This window comes from Oryctolagus cuniculus, chromosome 1 (genome assembly GCF_051225735.1).
Source record: "Oryctolagus cuniculus isolate XC-2025 breed Fujian yellow rabbit chromosome 1, ASM5122573v1, whole genome shotgun sequence".
NCBI lineage: Eukaryota > Metazoa > Chordata > Mammalia > Lagomorpha > Leporidae > Oryctolagus > Oryctolagus cuniculus.
In genome coordinates this window covers 31,945,001-31,962,598 of record NC_142867.1, presented here as the reverse complement: position 1 = coordinate 31,962,598, position 17,598 = coordinate 31,945,001, and the positions used below count along the sequence as shown (strand labels likewise).

Sequence of the window (17,598 nt, the reverse complement as noted above, 5' to 3'; positions counted from 1 at the left end):
TCACCCTCCAATGGCCGCCACGGCCGGCACGCTGTGGCCGGCGCACCACGCCTATCCGAAGGCAGGAGCCAGGTGCTTCTCCTGGTCTCCCATGGGGTGCAGGGCCCAAGCACTTGGGCCATCCTCCACTGCACTCCCTGGCCACAGCAGAGAGCTGGCCTGGAAGAGGGGCAACCGGGACAGAATCCGGCGCCCTGACCGGGACTAGAACCCGGTGTACCGGCGCCACTAGGTGGAGGATTAGCCTAGTGAGCCGTGGCGCCGGCCCACGCACGTGGTTTAATCAAGGATTCAAGTAAGGTTTTGCACCTCACCACTTGAAATGCTGTTTATTTCCTTCTGGAGTCTTTGCCAGCAGCCAAAGAATGCTGTCACCAGTGAGCAGCGATAGAGTTAGATCCCCAAAGTACAAATGCCAGTTATTCCATCTCAGGGGTGTGTGTGTGGGTGTGCTGAGAAATCAGCAGTTGCCTTTAAGAGACTAAATGGAAACTCTCAAAGGTGATGTTTACAAACACTGGCTTTGTTCATTGGTTTTCATTTTAAGCTAATATGAAATCGGGAAATGGGTTCGGAAGTATGGTCGCATGCTTTTCTTGCAAATTCCTACTTGTCCTCTTAGCCGCCGCCTTTGGAAAGGAGAGCTTTCACAAAGCACGCGCTGCACCTCCAACACAGACCATGGGAAAAGAGTGTCTGAGTTGCCTAACCAAAGTTGCTTGTTTGAGGGAAATCTGTGGGTCTGCAAAGATTAGCAGAAGCCTAGCTCGATTTATATAACAGCACACAAACATTCTTAGTTTTCCGTTTTCAGGGCGCTAGAATGGTATGCAACAAGATTAAAGCCATATGCCGTGAAGTTTTTGCTTGTCTAAAGTTGACGTTTCTTTAGCAGGCAGTGAGGTTTTCAAAGCCTGGTTTCAAGGCACAGGACGACTCAACCATTGTGGAGCTTGGGGTGAAGCTTCCGTCCGTATCTCAGGCCTGGCCAAGGACGCCTTCATTCTGGAGTAGAAGAAAACACAAACTCGCAGAGCCAGCGACTGTCCGTGGCTCATGTTCCTGTCCTGAACAGCAAAGGAAAATGAGGCCAGATGACCAGCTAGGGAGAAGAGGGCACAGGAATATGGATAAGGAGGAAAACACATATGGGGTGGGTCTATGTGGGGTGGTGGGAGGGAGCTCCTGGGGGAGTGGAGCCACACAGGGTGTTTTCTCACCTGGTCAGAGTCGAAGATTTTGCTCTGAGGGACACACCCTTCCTCTGTTGTCAGACATTTCATTTGGAGGGGATTGACAGCAGCTACAGTCTTTTTTTTTTTTTTTTAAGATTTATTTTTTTATTTATTTGAAAGGTAGAGCTACAGAGAGAGGTCTTTCATCTGCTGTTTCACTCCCCAAATGGGGGTAATGACCAGGGCTGGGTCAGGCTGAAGCCAAGAGCCAGAAGCTTCTTCTGGGTCTCCTATGTGGGTGCAGGGGCCCAAGCACTTGGGCCATCTTCTGCTGCCTTCCCAGGCACATTAGCAGAGAGCTGGATCTGAAGTGGAGCAGCCAGGACTCCAACCAGTGCCTTTTTGTGTTGCTGGCCTTGCTGGCCAGGGCTTTAACCCGCTGCACCATACACTGGCCCCCTGCAGCTACAATTGTAGTGTAAGGAAAACAGGGGCAGATCCTAGAGAGGAAACAGGATATGAACTCACAGCCAAACTGAATTTATTCTAAGAAAATAAAATAAATTCACAAAGGTGGGTGACCAACTGCTAGCGTGCACACAGCTAGAGGCCCAGTCTTCCGGATGGCTGGGCCTTATATATCCTAGAATGGGCTAAGGGTCTGGAAATGGGGGGCAGTAGGTGGAAGTGAACTTCTCCATACAGTTTCTCGGCTTTTTTCATAGGCTTTCAAATCTAGAGAAGAACGCAGGGGCTGGGCTGGGGAACAATACAGGATGTGAGACTGAACTGGCCTCCTGAAAGAAGACAGGGGTAGCAAGAACCCTAAATGGCTGAGGCTTATGTTCTTGGTCTGTCATCTAGAATGGGCTGTAGTGGGTCTGTTACATGACTAAAGCCAGTCTCGACACCCTAACCCCCAGGGTCACTGAGGTCTTTCCAGAAAAAGTACATGATGCAGTCGAAGGCAACTGGGTGACTGGATGCAGAGATACAGGGACAGTGCCTTTCCCATCAGTGGAAGGACCAGAGCCTGACCTGGTTGGTGGCCACGTTATTACCGAGAGTGGGGGTGTGGAGAAGAAAACCAGTACAGCAGAGGGCAGAGAAAATATCTAGGACGAAACAGGCCCTGAGTTGAAATTGCTTGAGCTGTGGGATTAAAACACACCTTAAGTCAGGTTCCTCTGGACTTTCAGTTCAGTAAACCACTAACTCCCTTTGTTGTTTAAATCAATGTCCTATAACGAACTAGAAGGAGTCCTAACTAATCACTGATCATTTGATAAGGGTTATGGAGAGCTTTCAAGATGGCTCAGTGGGACTGGCACTGCCTGCAACACCAGCGTCTCATATGAGCACCAGTTTGAGTCCCAGCTGCTCCACTTCCAATCCAACTCCCTGCTAATGCGCCTGGAAAGGCAGTAAAAGATGGCTCAAGTGCTTGGGCCCCTGCCACCCACATGGGAGACCTGGATGGAGTTCCATGCTCCTGGCTTCAGCCTGGCACAGCCCCTGCTCTTGTGGCCATTTTGGGGAGTGAACCAGCAGATAGAAGATTGTCTCTCTGAAACTCTTTCAAATAATAAATATTTTACATGGTTTCTCAAGATAGAAAATAGCTAAAATGATACATGTCATGTTACATAAACTTGTCACAACTTTTTAAAGATCTAGGGGGGAAAAAGACACCCAAGCTGATGCACCTGGAGCCTCAGAGCGAACTGAAGGCTCCTGGAAACTCACTCAGTTACTCAGAAGCCGCCTCTGCCACAGTCCTCCAGAAAGACTTTTTTCCTGCAGGTCTATCGAGGCATCCCACCTTAGTGGGGAAAAAAATCATTCTTTTATTATTTCTGGATTATTTGAACTCTGATTTAAACACACACACACACACACACACACAAACTTAACTCTTAGTTGAGTGCTTACTCACCAGGCGCTATGCGCAGTAATTCCTGTGCAGCATCTAATTTCCTTTTAGTAAATTCTCTTCTTATTACTCCCCTGTTTTCAAGATGCAGACACTGCGGATTGGAGGAATTAACAAGCTGACCAGTGCCCCTACAGCTGGCACGGGACAGGGCCGGGGTTTCAACTCTTTCAAGGCCAAGTTCAAGGGTAAAGTCTCCCTCTAGCAACATTCGCTCTCAGTGGAGGGAGCCAGAGACACTGATCTCAAGTCTCTGAGGCACAGAAAAGCACTAGCCAATGATCCCTTCTCTCCCAGCAACGAAAACAGAAAAACAAACACGGGTTAGCAGCACTTATTTCTGATTAGAAATTTCCCAACAAGCTCTGCCCTGGAGGAGGAAAAAGGCTCAGATGGCTTCTGCACTGGTTGCTTTGGGACGGTGACTGTGTGTGCTACATGGGGGTCAGCCTGCAGTAGAGAGGGGCGGGGCGGAGTTGGAAAGAGGGTGTGAGACCGACTAGATGCCTCTTGAAGCACCAGCTAGGGCTGGGGGGCTTTGAGCAAGGTGGCGACTCAGACAACTGCCCTGGGGACAGAGGTGTGGTAGGAGCCTGGCTCTGAGGAGATGAACAGGGCATGTCCCAAATCCCAAAATGGAAAGGTTAAAAATTTTAAACTTATTTATTTTCACTTTACCTGGAAGAACGAGAGACAGAGAAAGAGTGAGAGACACACAGACAGAGATCTCCCATCCCCTGGTTTACTCCTCAAATGCCTGCCATAGCTGGGGCTGGGCCAGGCTGAAGCCAGGAGACCCAAACCCAATCTGAGTCTCTGACATGGGTGGCAGGGCCCCATCATCTGCCGCCTCCCAGGGTGTACATTAGCAGGCGGCCGGATGGGAAGCGGAAGTGGGACTTGAACCAGGTACTCAGATATGGGATGCAGGAATCCCGGGTGGCAGTGAACCACCGAGCCACTCATGTGCAGACAGTGAGTAAAGATTGGTGTCCATTCTGCCAAGGATGCATCATCAGAATGTCCAGGCTGGGATCAACATCCAAATCTCCAATCTAAGGTGCAAGGAAGGACTGCTTTTGTTAAAATTATGGATAAATGTAACACAAGGGAATGTCAGTTGCACTTATATTTGACACCATGCAAGCTTTTTATTTTATTTTTAGATTTTATTTATTTATTTGAAAGTCAGAGTTACACGGAGATAGGGAGGGAGAGAGAGAGGTCTTCCATCTGCTGATTCACTCCCCCGATGACCACTGATCCAGGCTGGGCCAGGTGGAAGCCAGGACTCAGAAGCTTCTTCTGGGTCTCCCGTGTGGGTGGCAGGGACCCAAACACTTGGGTTATCTTCTCCTGCTTTTCCCTGGCCATTAGCAGGGAGCTGGATGGGAAGTAGAGCAGCCGGGATACAAACTGGCGCCCATATGTGATGCTGGTGTCACAGGTGGCTTTACCCACTATGCCACAACGCTGGCCCCTACTGTTACCTGTCGTGGAGGGGAGGGCGGTGGCTAGAGCGAGTTTCATGCGTTCTTTTCCTCAGCTCAGTGTAGAAATACACAGCGGGGAAACAACTTACAGAGAGGCAGAAATTTTTATTTGATTGGCAAGCTACAGAAAAGCGTCAGGTCCTAGAGGAGACCAGGCGGGGGGCCCATAAGGGACACTGGCTTTAAGGAAATGCCCAGGGTTTTTAAGGCAATACTGTCTGTGCATTGGGTCATACTACCGGGGGTGCCCATTGGACAGGGCTTCACATATGCATATTGATTGGCTTAGGGCTCATGGAGACAATGGGGGTCTGTCTGTTGGAGACAGTCTATCTCCTTAGGGGCTCAGCCCCCTCCTCTGCTAGCTCTGGGTGGAAGACTGCAACTACACTGAAGATGTGATTTAAAACTGGAAGGTCACACATGCAGCACAAGAAGCTATAGTGGCAGAGGTGCCGACAGGTCTGGAAACAAGCTTTCCAGCCCCAGCTGGCAGCCTGCGTGGGAAGGTTAAACTATGAAATGATGCTACAGCTAGGTTGAGTTTTCTGTGTACACGGTAAATGGGCAGAACTCCCCTTTTAAACCAAATTGAGGGGAAGAAAGAAAATTATTCTGATGACCTCAAAAATATACAAACAGGTCACCACAGCTGATCTTACCTAAAAGGTCATAGTTCTCTTCATGGACACTTAGTGAAATACTAAGTGTCAGAACTTGCCCATGACCATAGCTTTCTTTTTTTTTTTTTTTTTTTTTTTTTGACAGGCAGAGTGGACAGCGAGAGAGAGAGACAGAGAGAAAGGTCTTCCTTCTGCCGTTGGTTTAGCCTCCAATGGCCGCTGCGGCCGGTGCGCTGTGGCCGGTGCACCACGCTGATCCGAGGGCAGGAGCCAAGTGCTTCTCCTGATCTCCCATGCAGGTGCAGGGCCCAAGGACTTGGGCCATCCTCCACTGCACTCCTGGGCCACAGCAGAGAGCTGGCCTGGAAGAGGGGCAACTGGGACAGAATCCGGCGCCCCGACCAGGACTAGAACCCGGGGTACCAGCGCCACAGGCGGAGGATTAGCCTAGTGAGCCTCAGCACTGGCCGACCATAGCTTTCTAGCGCACCCTGACAATATTAAGGAAGTCTTCAAAAATCAGGGTTGGATTGAGCACCCCCTTGACTGACATCATAGAGGCTGCCTCCCTGGTCTACTTTATTAGAGACCAGGAGAACGAGGAGCAAGTTAGTGGCAGGAGCAATGTAAGGTTAGGCAACAGGCCAATCAATAGCTGCTTTACACGGTGATCTACCCTCAAGGAGACCCAACAAGGCCAGTCTACCCCAAATGGCACCTGTTTCCAATATGAGGAGCCATGGCATTGGGCATGCAGCTGTCATGACAAAAACCAGCTTCTGTCAGCTCTGCCAAGAGCAAGGCCACTGGACATGGAACTGCCCTGGGTGTCGAAGGACTCCTGGTTCAGAACCGCAGACCCTGTGGCCCCGGGGCTAAAAAGCCTTTGGCTCTGCCCAGCCTCTGCCCAGCTTCCAGCTCTAGCCACTGCTATTGAGGAGACAGCCTAGGGTCAGTGAAACGTAAGTTGCCTATTTGTACCAGCCTCCTATTCAGCTCTCCTCCTAGTCCAGCCACATAATGTGAGTCAACAGGGTGCCTCCCTTAAGGAGATGCACATCTCTTCTGCAATTCTCTTCCAGCACCCATGGATAGGTCTGGGCCTCACACACCCAGACAGGCCTTAAAAGTCTATCCAAATAGTATTTTTTTTTAAATTCCCACTGTATTTATTGTCTTCTTGTAATAACATAAGGGTAATAAAAACAACATGAACAAGCGTTTTGGAACTACACTTGCAATGAAAGGGCACCTACAAAACAAACCAAAACACACAGCATTGCCTTCTCAGTATTTTCTCACTTCATCCATCATTTCTAGTTGGAGACGCTTTGTAGCAAAGTAATATTATCTCCTTTTAGCATGATCCAACCCAGTTGTTTTCTTGACTTTGTTTTAGAATGAATCTCTTCTGCATCATCTAATACAAGGTTCATGTATTCATCAAAACCAATGATGCAGCCCTCTATCCGCATGTTCACTTGATCATAGAGCCACACCTGAATGCGAGATCGGTTTTGCAAGTATCTGAAGATGAGGTTGATGGGCTGCACCATCACCTTCTGCACTTTCTGGCCCTGGCCACGGTATGCCATGGTGGAATCTCACAAAGACCACACCGGACGCACACGTCACCTGGGAAAGCAACTTCCGGAATTAGGGTATCCAAATAGTATTAAGCTTAAAAAGCCCTTCCTGCCAGTTCCTAAAAACAGATTTGAGTAACAGCTATCTTAGACAGTCCTACACCTATTTAGACGGGTCCTCACCAAGGACTTAAAGGGTCTATCTCTTGAGGGGGGTGCACAATAATCCAAAATGTAGATGATTAAATGTAAATGATTTATTTTTCTGTTTCCTTTCCCAGACTGAGACTCTGGTCTTGTACATTGGCTTAGCTTCCTAGCAAAACTAGCTACTAGTTATCCAGAGGAAAAAAGCATAGCCAGTCCATAAGAGAGTTAATTATTTAACCCTTATCCTTAACCCCTGGGGAGAGAAAACCAGCCCCAGAGAGGATATGGGCCATGCAGCAAATTCCTACTTCTGCAAACTTCAGGAAGTCCCAAGGCAGTCCCAGCATTTCCCTAACAGGCTAAGGATTCCTAGATACAGGGAAATAGCATAGCTCCTAAACCAGGCTCTCAATAGGGAGCCAAAACAGAGCCCCCTCCTTTGGGAAAAACAAACAAGCAAAGCACAGCTTTCATCTATTGAAAAGCTGCCAGGGGCCGATGCCGATGCCGTGGCTCAATAGGCTAATTCTCCACCTTGCAGCGCTGGCACACCGGGTTTTAGTCCCGGTCGGGGCACCGGATTCTGTCCCGGTTGCCCCTCTTCCAGGCCAGCTCTCTGCTGTGGCCCAGGAGTGCAGTGGAGGATGGCCCAAGTGCTTGGGCCCTGCACCCCATGGGAGACCAGGATAAGTACCTGGCTCCTGCCATCGGATCAGCGTGGTGCGCCAGCCGCAGCGCGCCAGCCGCGGCAGCCATTGGAGGGTGAACCAACGGCAAAAGGAAGACCTTTCTCTCTGTCTCTCCCTCTCACTGTCTACTCTGCCTGTCAAAAAAATAATAATAATTAAATTAAATTTAAAAAAAGAAAGAAAAGCTGCCAGGACTAGGGCTCTCACAAAGGGATTGCTGATTCAGTCCTTCCAACAGGCAGGCCCTAGACCTGCTGCCCAAGAAAGTGCCCCAAACTAGGGTCAAACTAAATGGGTACAAAATCATGTTCATGCTTTCCTGGGCAAGACCAGACAACTCCAGGGCCAGGTCAGACAAGGCTAAAATATCTGGCCTAACATCACATCTGGTCACAGAAATCCTGGTCATTGCCTCTCCTTGGCGACATCATGTCAACATTCTGCTCTCTGCAGACTATCGTGCCTAAACATCCTTGTTTGTTCTGTCTCTAACAGAAGATAAGCCATCTGGCTCCAGGTGCTTCTAAGACAACACTTCCAGTCTACCTCATCAGACAAGGTGACCCACCCTCTGGACCAAACAGGACAGTGGACAGTGAGAGAGAGACAGAGAGAATGGTCTTCCTTTTGCCGCTGGTTCACCCTCCAATGGTCGCCGCGTCCAGCACGCTGCGGCTGGCGCACCATGCTGATCTGATGGCAGGAGCCAGGTACTTGTCCTGGTCTCCCATGGGGTGCAGGGCCCAAGGACTTGGGCCATCCTCCACTGCACTCCCTGGCCACAGCAGAGAGCTGGCCTGGAAGAGGGGCAACTGGGACAGAATCCAGCGCCCCGACCGGGACTAGAACCTGGGGTGCCGGCGCTGCAAGGTGGATGATTAGCCTAGTGAGCCGCGGCGCTGGCCCCAAATAGGACAATTCTTCGTGAGGCCACTCTCAAGCACCATAGGACAGATAGCAAGAGAAAAATACCCATATCCATCTCTACGCTCATTTGTCAGCTTCCGAAGTAGCTACAGAAAACGGACCTCCGCCCATTTACCACCATAAGATTATGGGTATTTTTTTCTCTTGAGGGGGGCTATGTTAGGTAGGAAGTCAGAAATTGAGCCTATGTGTGTATGAGAAAGCCTGAAGACCAGAACCTACTGAGGAAGCTCCAGAAGCCCGGCATCTTGCACTTCAAAGTCCTGCCCAGACCCTGATAATCTCCCAGGTGGTCCCAGCCCTTCCCTCAAGGAAAGCTCCCAGGAGAGTTCTCTCTCAGGACCAAATGGGTTACCTGATAACATGGGGCAATAAAACCTCAGATGCCCTAAGGGAAGCCCCTCTGCTCTGCCTGGGTACCAGCAAATCTGGGGAGGAATTTGCTAATTTTCACCCAACAAACCCTTCTGCCAGGACTCTCCATCCTTTGTCCTGGAGGAAAGGGGGAGATAGGTAAAGAGATTCCCTTAAAAACCTAGGGAGTCCAAACGGACTGTGTGCTCAGCCCCTCTGCCTCTCTGCTGAGCCACGTACACTCATTTGTCATTGCCTGGCCTGCTCAGGTGTATCCTCTCCATTCAACTGTGTAACCCTCTTTCTTGCATGAAGACAAGAACCCCACAGCTTCCACAGCCTTCCCTCCAGTAACGATATGAGATGCCGGTGCTTCAGGCAGAGGCCTATCCAACTGTCACTGGAGGAAAGGCCATGGAAGCCATGGAAGCCATGGAAGCCATAGGGTTCTTGTCTTCATGCAAGAAATAATTTGGGCATGAGACAGAGAGCAGTGTGATAAGGCTTATTGGGGATAGGGCATCTGTCAAAAAAAATAAAAAGATAATAAGTGATAATAACTGAAAATTTCAGGGCTGGTGCTGTGATGAGGCAGGTTAAAGCCCCAACCTGCAACACTGGCATCCCATAGTCACTGCATTTCCAATCCAGCTTTCTGCTAATACTCCTGGGAAAGCAGCAGAAGATAGCCCAAGTGCTTGGGCCCCTGCACCCACGTGGGAGACCTGGAAGAAGCTCCTGGCTCCTGGCTCCTGGCTTCAGTCTGGCCCAAGCCTGGCCCAGCCCCGGCTGTTGTGGCCATTTGGGGAGTGAACCAGTGGGTGGAAGACCTCTCTCTCTCTCTCTCTCTCTCTCTCTAACTCTGCCTTTCAAATAAATAAAATAAAATAAGTATTTAAAAAATAACTTTGACAATTTCTTCCATCTCCTGGGGTTAGGTTAGATACTACATCAAATAGCTGTTACCCCTCGGGTTGTATCAGAGCAAAGAAGGAAGAGCCCTCGTGACCCCCAGAACTGAGACCCAGACTTTACTGGAAACTGGTCGTGTTTCACTGGATGGCTGTACCAGTAGAACTTGCTGGAAACCTGTCCCCTGGAGTGCATGCCACCATGAAACCACCTGAAGGAGGTCCCTGGAGAACCTGGCTGCTGGGCCATTGTGAGCTTCAAGGGCGGGGTGGTGGTGGGGCTCTCTGGACACAGGACACACCCTAAGGCAGCAGGGGCTGGGGCAGTCATGTGGGGCAGGGAGCCTGCAGCTGGAGGAGCATCCCCCTGCCCTCTTCCCTGAAACTCAGACCTGCTGCAGGAACCAAGCAACAGTATCCCTTTTTCTGGCAATGTCTCTCCAGGACCCGCTACTGTTAAGAGCTGACAGTATAAAGTGTCAGCTAGCAAAAGAACCAATATTTAAAGGTCCAGGTCCATTTTCATAGAACAGGCAATAAGGTTGAATTTGGAGCTGTGAGGCAATAAATGTATAGTTGGCACAGAGGACTAGGGAAAACATTTTTGACTGGCATTGCTGAGGTAGATAGGTAGACATTAGCCTACTTTTGTACTTCAAGGTGCTGTAAGAAAACAGGACGTTTTTGAAGAAAATACACATTTTTGAATGGTTGAGTGAGGGAAGAAATGTGGGAGCGAGTATTTACCCATCAAAAGGCTCATCCTGGTTCCATAGCCTTGTTGGGTGGGTCTTTTGTGTGGTTGGGTGAGGGGAGAAATGCACAAGCAAGCCTGACCAGCAATTACATATCTAAAGCACTGCTTTTGTCCCATAACCTTGGTAGGTGGTTCCCAACTGGGAGATCTACCCTGCTCTACACCAAGGGGGCTGAGAGGAATTTCCAGAGCTCCCCACCCAGAAAGCCCTCCACCCAACAATATGCCAGAAGAGAGGGAGTTGGAGAAACGGAGGGCTCCTACTCAAATGCAGGCTGGACTCGAGTCCTTTCCTGAGATGCCCGCGTGGTCCGGCAGGTGCACTTTGTTCGTTAAACTGGACTAGTGTGCTCTCTTGCTACTCTGTGTGGCACAGCTGAATTCCTTCAAGGACCTTCGAGCAGCCATCTCTGGTAACAGTATACTCAGTGAAAATCATTTCCTAACTAAATTCACACTTTTGTAGTGGAATTTAATAAAGTCTAATAGAGTTGGCAAAAACCTGCCAAACGGTTAGCCTAGAGGCCAACACACCAGTTAAGACATCTCATATAAGAGTTCCTGGGTTTGATACCCAGTCCCACCTCCTGGTGCAGACCCTGGGAGGTAGCAGGTGATGGCTCAAATAGTTAGGTCCCTACCAACCGCACGGGACTCCTGGACTGAGTTCAGGGTTCCCAGCTTTAGCCTGGGCCAGCCCAAGCTGATGTGGGCATTTGGAGAGAAATGTGCAGATGGGTGCTCTCTGTCTCTCTGCCTTTCAAATAAACTCATACATAAATGAAATAAAAAAAATTATTACCAGGGATTGGCTACTCAGGGGTTCTTGTCTTCACGCAAGAAAGAATTCAGAAGTGAGACACAGAGTAGCCACAAGCATACGGGCAAAGTTTGCTGAAGAGAGTACCCCTACAGAGCAGGTGGGAATCTAGTGTGAGGAAGAACTGGGAGACTGGGGTTTCTGTGCCCATTGGGTGTGGGCCTTCTTTACCCTCCCCCTGCACCCTTTCTGAGCTAGGAGGGCTTTCTGGGTGTGGAATCCCTCCCAGGACTTCCTGAGAGGACCCTTGGTGAAAGGTTGGTGATAGTCCCCTAAACTGCCCCCACAGAGAGGGCTGGGACCCACCCAACCAGGTTATTGAACACTGGAAGGTTTTTGATATGTAAATGCTGGTTGGCTTCCAAGGCTTGCTTCCTTGTTGCATCAAACAGAAATCTCATTTCTCTTCTGCACCTCACACACACAGGTTCATGTCTCCTAGCTACCTTAATAAAATTACCAAATGGTTTGTGATCCTGAAAAATTTGCAACAGCATTTCCCACTATCTAATATTGTAAGGCTGTCACAAAACACAGCAAACACCGGAATTAGAGGAAAGGTTTATTGTTGGGTGGGGGAAGCCTGATGGCCCGGGGGAGAGGGTGGGAGGGTAAGAGAGAGGAGGAGAGCATGAGAGAGAGAGAGAGAAAGAGAGAGAGAGAGAAAGAGAGAGAGAAAGAAAGAGATAGAGAGAGCACACCCGGGCAGGGAAGTAGGAGTAGCGAATCCCATTAGGGTAGGGGTGGAGCTGACACCTGTGGTTGGGCCATCTAGTCACCTGGCTTCCAGTAATGGCAGTGGGGACCAGAGCCCAAGATGGTGTCTGGGGCATAGATGGTGCCACAGATAAGACTGAGCCATTTTACTAACAAATATTACCTTTCTATTATCGATATTAGGGGAAGCTACTTCATTTCACATTTGCCACTAAAAGTAGGGTGATGCAACATTATTTGCAAATGAGAGTTTTGGAGCTGACAAACCTGTCCATCTGGTGTGGCTACTTAGTTAACTGCATGACCCCAGGGAAGTTATTTTATTGATCCCAAGCCTCATTTCCTCATCAATAAAGTGAAAATAGCACCTACTTTGTAGGATTCAAGTGATCATTCATTGAGATAATATATTCAAATTTATTAGCCCAATGCAGATAAACATCCTTTTAAAAATCATTTATTTTTTTGAAAGGCAGAGTTAGAGAGAGAGAGAGAGAGAAAGAGAGAGAGATCTCCCATCGTCTGATTCACTTGCCAAATGGCCGCAGTCACCTAGGTTGGGTCAGGCTGAAGCCAGGAGCCAGGAGCCTCTTCCAGGTCTCCTATGTGGGTGCAAGGGCCCAAGGGCTTGGATCATCCTCTGCTGCTTGCCCAGGTGCATTAGCAGGGAGCTGGATCAGAAGTGGAGCAGCCAGGAGGACTCCAACTGGCACCCACATGGAATGCTGGTGCTATAGAACCAACCCTTACATAAATATCAAACTGTTCATAATAGCAGTTCAAAGAATAATAGCTGTTAGGCTATTTTAAAATAACTTAACTTTGGGGCCAGCATTGTGGCATAGTGAGTTAAGCTTCCGCCTGTGATGCTGGCATCCCACATCCAAGTTCTGGTTGGTGCCTCATCTGCTCTGCTTCCCATCCAGCTCCCTGCTAATGCACCCCTGGAAAACAGCAGAAGATGTGTCAAATATTTGGGCCCCTGTTAGGAAAATGGCGCAATTTTATCTATGGCATGATCTATACCTTGACACCATCCTAGGCTCTAGCCCCTGCCGCCACTGCAGGAAGCCAAGTGACCACATGGCCCAACCACGGGTGTCAAGCTCAACCCCCATCCTAATGGGATTCGATGCTCCTCCTTCCCTGCCCGCCCTCTGGCAAACTTTTAAAAGTGGCTCTCTTGGCTCCTCTGGTCCGCTCTCCTCTCTTCTCTCTTCTCTGCACTCTCTGCTCTCCTCTCCTCTCTGTCTCTTTCTCTCTCTTATACTCTCCTCTTTCTTTTTCCCTCTTCACCCCTTCCCTCCGGTCTGCTGGGTTTCCCCCAATAAGCCCTTTCTCTTACTCTGGTGTTTGGTGCATTTTGTGACAGCCTAACACCTGTCACCCATGTGGGAGACCTGGATGGAGTTCCTGACTCCTGGCTTCAGCCTAGCCCAAACCTGGATGATGTGGCTATTTGGGGAGTGAGCCAGCAAATGGAAGATCTCTTTCTGTCTCTCCCTCTCTCTGTCATTCTGCCTCTCACATAAATAAAGCAAATCTTAACTCACTATTTTCTAGGCATAACAGTGGCTTTAAATATTTATTCACCCAATACTACATATTAATCTGTATTAAAGAAAGCTTGGAATTTGGGAAAGATATTGAGTTACACCATGTATTAACCACTTCTTTGCACTTCTGAAATGTCTTATTTCTGTGCTTATAATAGCACTTACTCTCTCTTGTATCACAATGTTATAGGGCACAGTCTTCACTAGGCTGATTTCTTCATAAGCAAGGCTGTGTCATTTCTCTGTTCCCATCCGACGTTTAAAGCATGTATTTTCTGCATCCTAGGCACTCTAATATTTGCAAGATGTTATGTTCTATTCTATTGCTAGGCTTTCCTTATAATTGCAAATCCTGAAATTCTTGCAATTTGAAGATTTGGAACTAGATGGGACCAACAGTGTTTAGTAATCTTGTTTTATAGGAGAGAGAGTTGCCTGCTTAAGGTCACAAAGCTCAAAGACAGGCCTAGAATTTAGGTTTCATTTGAAACGGAAGTTTCATTCACAAAACCCTTGAATTAGGCACCCTACTGGGCTCTGGCATGCTACAAGTTAAGCATGTGTTTGGTGTGTGCTTTCAAAGAGCTGACAATATATTTGGGAAACAAGTAAGCATAATCCAATGAATACAGCTGAATATTTTAGTGGGAGAGGTGATGTTTGATTTTTTTTTTTAAATTTATTTATTTGAGAAGTAGAGTTACATACAGGGAATGGGAGAGACAGAGAGAATGGTATTCCATCAGCTGGTTCACTCCCCTCCATGGCCACAAAGGTCAGAGCTGGGCTGATCTGAAGCTGGGAGCCAGGAGCTTCTACCAGGTTTCCCAGGCTGGTGCAGGGGCCCAAGCATGTGGGTCATTCTTCTACTGCTTTCCAGGCCATAAGCAGAGAGCTGGGTCGAAAGAGGAGCAGCTGGGACACAAACTGGTGCCCACACTGGGATGCTGGCGCCGTAGGTGGAGGTTTAGCCCACTAACCACAGCGCCTACCTCCGAGGTTTGATTTTTTTTTTTTTAATCTAGGTCCTTGCTTTCTACTTAGAGAAGCACTTTAAATACAGGCACAAATATGGTACACAAAGTGATAGTTTATTTAAAAGGTGAAAAAGCAAACACACACACAGTGGGCATAGTTGAGGAGTGGAGCAGGCCAGGAAAGGAAAAGAGGTAGAGACGGGAAATGGAGAGAGGGCACCATCAGTGTCCCCTCCCACTCTCCAGGAAAAGACAAGACCCCTTCTCCATTGCCAGCCTCTTTTATAAGGTTGGAAGGGGAGTGGCTACATGGCACTTCCCACCGCAGCTCCCAGGTGAAGGGAGGAGGTACATCCTGGGAAGGGGGCTGATTGACAGGCGGCTAGGTTTACATAGGGCCTGGAGGGGGCAGAGGGCATGGCTTCCAGCTCCTAGCCCTAATCTAGCTACAAGCTCTATCCCATATCATTATGACGGGCACATTACAGGGAAAAATGGGCTGATATTGAACCGGTGTGTCCTGCTCAGTTGCATGGTAGGCCAAATATGGAAATAGTTCCATACTGCCCCCACTTCCCTCTCTCAGATACGCATGACTGTCTAGAAGCTTGTTTGCAATTTTGGAACCAAACTCTATTCTGACTGGAAATTCCCAAACCAGAAATATTTTTAATATCTTTTTTTTTTTTTGACAGGCAGAGTGGACAGTGAGAGAGAGAGACAGAGAGAAAGGTCTTCCTTTTGCCGTTGGTTCACCCTCCAATGGCCGCCGCTGCAGCCGGCGCACCGCGCTGATCCGATGGCAGGAGCCAGGATCCAGGTGCTTTTCCTGGTCTCCCATGGGGTGCAGGGCCCCAGCACCTGGGCCATCCTCCACTGCACTCCCTGGCCATAGCAGAGAGCTGGCCTGGAAGAGGGGCAACCGGGACAGAATCCGGCACCCCGACCGGGACTAGAACCCGGTGTGCCGGCGCCGCAAGATGGAGGATTAGCCTATTGAGCCACGGCGCCAGCCTTAATATCTTTTAATATTCTAATATCATCCCTGGGGTTATAAACAGAGTTGGGATTAGATGAAGTATAGCACAGTGCAGGGACCTAAATCAGAAAGAAAATTTAAAAAAAACTTCCAAGAACTGGAAAAAGCCTTTTTGTTCTAATTGTAAGAGAAACACATTATAGACAATTTGGGAATTACAAATATAGTCATGTAAGATATCACTGTGGAGTAAACGAAGTGAAGAGTGCCCGAGAACTTTCTCTACTGTTTGTGCAACTTCCTGTGAATCATTAATAATTTCAGAATTAAAAGTTTTTGGTTAATTTTTTTAAACGTGGAGCTGGCATCTTGATGCAGCGGGTTAAGCTGCTGCCTGAGACACCAGCATCCCATATGGGCACGTGGTCCAACTCCCAGCATCTCTACTTCTGACCCAGCTCCCTACTAATTCCCCTAGGAAAAGCAGCAGCAGAAGGCCCAAGTGCTTGGCTGGCCCCTGCCATCCACGTGGGAGACTCGGAAGGAATTTCTGGATTCTGGCTCAGCGTGGCCCAGTCCTGGCCACTGAGACCACTTGGGGAGTGAACCAGCAGTTGGAAGGTCTCTCTCTCTCTGTCTCTCCCTCTCTGTCTCTGTAACTCTGCCTTTCAAATAAATAAAAAATAAATCCTTTTAAAAAAAGTGAGGGAAGCCTAACTAGCTTGATATGTTAAGTACAAAAATATTCAATATGCCAATGGAAATAGAGTGTTCTTAATTAAAATACAGGAATTTTAACAATAAAAAGGATTAAGTCTTCAAAAGATCAAACTCTTCACCAGTTTGGAGTATACCATAGGTCATAACTTTTTTTTTAAGAGTTATTTATTTATTTATTGGAAAGACAGAGTTACAGAGAGAGAGGGAGAGACAGAGATCTTCCATCATTTGCTGGTTCACTCCCCAGGTGGCTGCAACAGCTAGGGCTGGGCCAGGACGAACCCAGGAGCCTGGAACTCCATCTGGGTCTCCTACATAGGTGGCAGGGCCCAAGCACTTGGGCCCTCTTCCATTGCTTTTCCCAGGCCACTAGCAGAGAGCTGGATCAGAATGAGCAGCTGAGATGCCAAAGTCTCAGGCGATGGATTTACCTGCTTTGCCACAGTGCCAGCCCCAGGTCATAATTTTTTTTCCCAAGATTTATTAGGGACGTGCTGTGAGTAAAGCCATCGTCTGCAGTGCCAGCATCCCATGGGCACTGGTTCAAGTCCTGGCTGCTTCACTTCCCATCCATCTCTCTGCTATGGCCTGGGAAAGCAGTAGAAGATGGACCAAGTCCTAGGGCCCCTGCACCCACGTGGGAGACCCGGAAGAAGCTCCTGGCACTTGGCTTCAGATAGGTGCAGCCCCAGCCATTGTGGCCATCTGGAGTGTGAACCAGCAGATGGAAGACCTCTCTTTCTGCCTCTGCCTCTCTCTAACTCTGCTTTTCAAATACATAAATAAATCTTCTTTTAAAAATGGAATGATATAGACTTGTTATTACATAAATTATGTTTTTTAAAATTAATAAATACTCAAGAACTCATTGTTTTCTAATTATTTTACTACCTTCTACTGTCACGTATGTTATTGAGGTGTTTACAATGTTTGTATCTGAAAGGCACAAATACTTCACAAGGGTGTTCTATGGTGCATCCCTTCCCTACTCAATGTTCCATGACATCTCATTGTTAGTTTCAGTTGGCTGGGGTGGGAGTTTTTACATTATGTAAATCAGCAAGCTCCACAAATCAGGGTTTGATGTAGTGTTTTATTGTCTAGATAAAAAGAAAGTGGAGGAGAGAATGTTAATAATACAGTTGAAGCTTAAAAGTAAGTAGTGTCAGGGCTGGTATTGTGGCCAAGCAGGTTAAGCTGCCACCTGCCATGCCAGCATCCCATATGTGTG

At 48.3% G+C, this 17,598-nt stretch overlaps 1 long non-coding RNA gene and 1 pseudogene across 2 annotated transcripts in view; both read right to left on the bottom strand.

Moving 5' to 3' along the window:
* Nucleotides 1–1,311: 1,311 nt before the first annotated feature.
* Nucleotides 1,312–17,598, bottom strand: part of LOC149128340 (uncharacterized) — a 19,965-nt gene continuing 3,678 nt past the window's right edge. The window contains exons 2-4 of one of the 2 annotated variants that reach the window (XR_016230258.1): nt 3,112–3,202; nt 2,922–2,997; nt 1,312–1,675 (exon numbers count right to left, since the gene is read on the bottom strand). This is a non-coding gene — a long non-coding RNA (uncharacterized LOC149128340). Of the gene's footprint in view, nt 1,676–2,921; nt 2,998–3,111; nt 3,247–17,598 lie in introns of those variants that run through there. The other variant, XR_016230257.1, reaches the window with a different exon arrangement.
* Nucleotides 6,370–6,886, bottom strand: LOC138846455 (small nuclear ribonucleoprotein E pseudogene; annotated as a pseudogene).